The following is a 4,300-nucleotide window of genomic DNA, read 5'->3' as shown; positions in this document are numbered from 1 at the left end:
TTTTTTTTTTTTTTTTTTTTGAGACAGAGTCTTGCTCTTTCGCTAGGCTGGAGTGCAGTGGCATGATCTCAGCTCACTGCAACCTCCATCTCCCGGGTTCAAGCAATTTTCCTGCCTCAGCCTCCTGAGTAGCTGGGACTACAGGCATGTGCCACTGTGCCTAGCTAATTTTTGTATTTTTAGTAGAGATGGGGTTTCACCATGTTGGCCAGGATAGTCTCTAACTTTTGACCTGGTGATCTGCCTGTCTCGGCCTCCCAAAGTGCTGGGATTACAGGCGTAAGCCACTGCAACCATCTAATTTTGTATTTTTAGTAGAGATGGGGTTTCACCATGTTGGTCAGGCTGGTCTTGAACTCCTGACCTCAGGTGATCTGTCTGTCTTGGCCTCCCAAAGTGCTAGGATTACAGATGCTTTTAAGAGAAAGAAACACATCACAGAAAAACACTTCCGCTGGCCTGGAAGTAAGTGACTTCTAGGTGGGCCATGTTGTAAGCTGCTGATTGTGGCCACATGGCAGGAAATATATATTGCCATTCCTGCCTCCCACATGTTGCTTTCAGTAGGGAGGTCAGGAGAATCCCATCGCAGAGAACAAAAAGAGGATCTCATTTACAGAAGAAATAATCACCTATCACCTGGAATAGCATAAGATAAACAAAGGAGATCAAGACATGACTACATCAATGAGGAGAAAAAGGCAACCTGGCTGAAAGGACTCACTGGCATCATGAAGCCACATTAAGTAAGCTGTAGTGAATAGTCAGCCTCTGGGATACCAATAGTCTCCCCAGAAGGCTGAACTCATTCTAATAAAATCAGAATGTCTGCACCATTTTGGTGGCCAAGTGTTACTGTACGTGTTACAGAAATGTCATAAAGTCCAGTGGGTACTCTCCTAGAATTGAAGTCATTATGAAAAAGCATACCAGCTTGGTGCCTTGGCTCATGCCCATAATCCTAGTGATGCAGCATTATTGTCTGGGGTAAATCCCTGAGATTTGTTGTCTCATGGCCATGGAAAAGTAGAACATGGACACACACAGAGTTAGGTTCAGAGTGGATGTTTAATAGGCGAAAGAGAGAGAAGAGTTCTCTGCGGCAGAGAGGGGTCTTGAAGAAGTGGTAGCTGGTTCCATGGTGAAATGGCAGGTGTTTTATAGATGATCTTGACGAGGCAATGTCTGATTTACATAGGGCATGAAAGATGGGTTGGATTAGGTGTGCCATTTGTATACAGAGCAAAAAAATGGTTAGGACTAGTTGTGCCACTTGCATAAGTATGAAAATCTGGCCGCCCCCACACTCATTTTTTATTATGCAGATGAGTTTTCTGCCTGGCCAATGCCATGTTGCCTATTTCTTTAATGTACACACAGTGAGAAAAGGGAGGAAGGAGCCTCTGTGTTGAACATCACCAGCTCTCAGGTAACCCTTTTCTAAGGGCATAGCTGCTGGCATTTAAAAGTGCCAGCTTCCAGTTTGCTTATCTATGTTTGCAGCTCTAATTTTCAGGCTGCTTTTGGTTAAAAGGGAAACCTTGCCAGGAACTCTCTCACCTTCACGATGTGCCTAAACAATTTCTTTCTATCTTCTGTACCACTAGCATTTTGGGAGTTTGAGGTGGATGGATCATTTGAGCCCAGGAGTTTGAAATGAGCCTGGGCAAAATGACAAAAAACCATTTCCACTAAAAGTATAAAAATTGTCCGGCATGATGGCACACAGTTGTGTTCCCAGATACTAAGGAGTCTGAGGTGGGAAGATCACTTGAGCCTGGAAAATGGCGGCAGCAGTGAGGCGAGATTACACCACTGCATTCTAGCCTGGGTGACACAGTGAAACCCAGTCTCAAAAAAAGAGAAAAGGAAAAGCATACCTAATCATTTGTTTTCACAATTAAAAATCCTTGAAACCATAGTGAGCTTCTTCTAATTTTTATAGAGTTCTGCTATCCTGTACTATAATACTGAATTTTACTTATTTTATTTTATTTATTTATTTTTTTTAAAGATGAGGTTTCACCATGATGGCCAGGCTGGTCCTGAACTCCTGACCTCAGGTGATCCACCCACCTTGGCCTCCCAAAGTGCTAGGATTGCAGGCGCGAGCCACCACGCCAAGCCAATAATGAACTTTAAATACCTTAATAGAAATATTTTTTCTTTCTTTCTTTTTTTGAGATGGAGTCTCACTTTATCTTCCAAATTGGAGTGCAGTGGCAGGATCTTGGCTCACTTCAACATTTGTCTCCCAAGTTCACATGATTCTCCTGCCTCAGCCTCCCGAGTAGCTGGGATTACAGGCACACGCCATCACATCCGGCTAATTTTTGTATTTTTAGTAGAGATGGGGTTTCACCATGTTGGCAAGGCTGGTCTGGGACTCCTGACCTCAAATGATCCACTCATGTCAGCCTCCCAAAGTGTTAGGATTACAGGCATGAGCCCCCACACCCAGCCATAATATGAATATTTCCTGAATGCATAAATAGGTATGTAGTTTCTCTTAGAGTAACAAGGTAAAAGTAACAATTAAAGACAACATTTGAAATAGAATAACATTCATCAAAACCACATCTTTTCAATGGCTTGGCATAACTGCCATGTTTTCTGATTCAACAGATTACTAACAACAAGGAAAGACAAGAGTTTTGCTTTGCTCAATTATTAAGTTCTGGATCTTTTGAAATCTACAATCCTGGCTAAACAATTTGAAGGGAGAATTCTTTAGGTGCTTCCTAGGGTTTCCAAGGCAACAGAAGAATGTTCATAGGCAGGAAAATGGATGATACACATACATACTGTTCTTCTCTGATTTGCTTTCACATTTAAAAATTGAAAACTGTAAATCTAGTCTCTCAATTTAGAGTAAATTAGCATAAGATTTATTTTTCAACAAAGCAAATAATTGTAGAAAACTGATGGGTAACAAATGCCATTAGCCACCAAAAACAGTATGACCAGATTCAGAGTGTATCTAGCCATGCAAGCGACGGCCCGATTAAATGAAGACCTGGGAAGCGCATGTGGACAGAATTTCTGTGCAATGTGATGTACCTCTCCTCAGCACCTTCTTCTACCTGTGTACAGAGATACCAATTTCCCCTGAGTGACTCGAGGTAAATACAGGGAACTGAGAATGCTGTGTTCAGAGGGATTACTGGGAACATGGTTAACACACATTTACCATATTATAATGAAATTTATTTTTATTTTTTCAAGTGGAGTTTTGCTCTTGTTGCCCAGGCTGGAGTGCAATGGCGCGATCTCGGCTCACTGCAACCTCCGATTTCCGGGTTCAAACAATTCTCTTGCCTCAGCCTCCCAAGTAGCCGGGATTACAGGCAAGCACCACCACGCCCAGCTAATTTTGTATTTTTAGTAGAGACAAGAGTTCTCCATGTTGGTCAGGCTGGTCTTGAACTCCCGACCTCAGGTGATCCACCTGCCTCAAGCCTCCCAAAGTACTGGGATTACAGGTGTGAGCCACTGCGCGTGGCCTATAATGAAATTTTATGTACATACTTTGCTTCAGAAAGGCTTTTATTAAAATACTGTTTATCTACATTACTTAATTTAGATTCATGAAAAAGATAAATGACTTACCTGGTAAGTTCAGGTAGTAAATGTTGACAGATTCCATAAAACACACTTGAATGAGATAAAATCTTCTTAGCTAAACATTTTATCAATAAATTTAGGGAAAAATAGAAAATCAGTACTTTGTGTTAAATAACATTGTTCGGCACATGAGTACTACTCAAACGAGTGCTCTTCATCCATCATCTTTAAAATGGCAATAGCACCACGTGCTTTCCTGGCACTAGCTGGCTTGTTTTTAATTGGTGTAAAGTGAAGAAGGCATTGAAATAGAGAAGAAAGGTGATAGTAATTGAATACTTACATAAAATACATTTTTTTTTTTTTTTTGAAACAGAGTCTTGCTCTGTAACCCAGGCTGGAGTGCAATGACATACTCTCAGCTCACCACAACCTCCACCTCCCGGGTTCAAGCAATTCTCCTGCCTCAGCTTCCCAAGTAGCTGGGATTACAGGTGTGCGCCACCACACCTGGTTAACTTTTGTATTTTTAAGTAGAGACGGAGTTTCACCATGTTGGTCAGGCTGGTCTCAAACCCCTGACCTTGTGATCAGCCCGACTCAGCCTCCCAAAGTGCTGGGATCACAGGCATGAGCCACTGCGCCTGGCTTAAAATACAATTTTTAATAAAAAGTAGTATTTGGGTCAGGCACGGTGATTCACACCTGTAATCTCGCACTTTGAGAGGCTGAGGTG

At 42.0% G+C, this 4,300-nt stretch overlaps 1 long non-coding RNA gene across 1 annotated transcript; it reads right to left on the bottom strand.

Moving 5' to 3' along the window:
• Window positions 1–1,049: 1,049 nt before the first annotated feature.
• Window positions 1,050–4,013, bottom strand: LOC116540911. The gene is made up of 2 exons (XR_004264638.1): window positions 3,610–4,013; window positions 1,050–1,185 (listed from the first exon to the last, which is right to left on the bottom strand). It is a non-coding gene; the product is annotated as an uncharacterized LOC116540911 (long non-coding RNA).
• Window positions 4,014–4,300: the final 287 nt, after the last annotated feature.

Source organism: Sapajus apella, unplaced genomic scaffold, assembly GCF_009761245.1.
Source record: "Sapajus apella isolate SASKATOON/1434 unplaced genomic scaffold, GSC_monkey_1.0 scaffold146, whole genome shotgun sequence".
In the NCBI taxonomy this organism is placed as follows: domain Eukaryota; kingdom Metazoa; phylum Chordata; class Mammalia; order Primates; family Cebidae; genus Sapajus; species Sapajus apella.
Note: the sequence above shows the minus strand (reverse complement) of the source record. Positions and strands in the feature narration are given on the sequence as shown.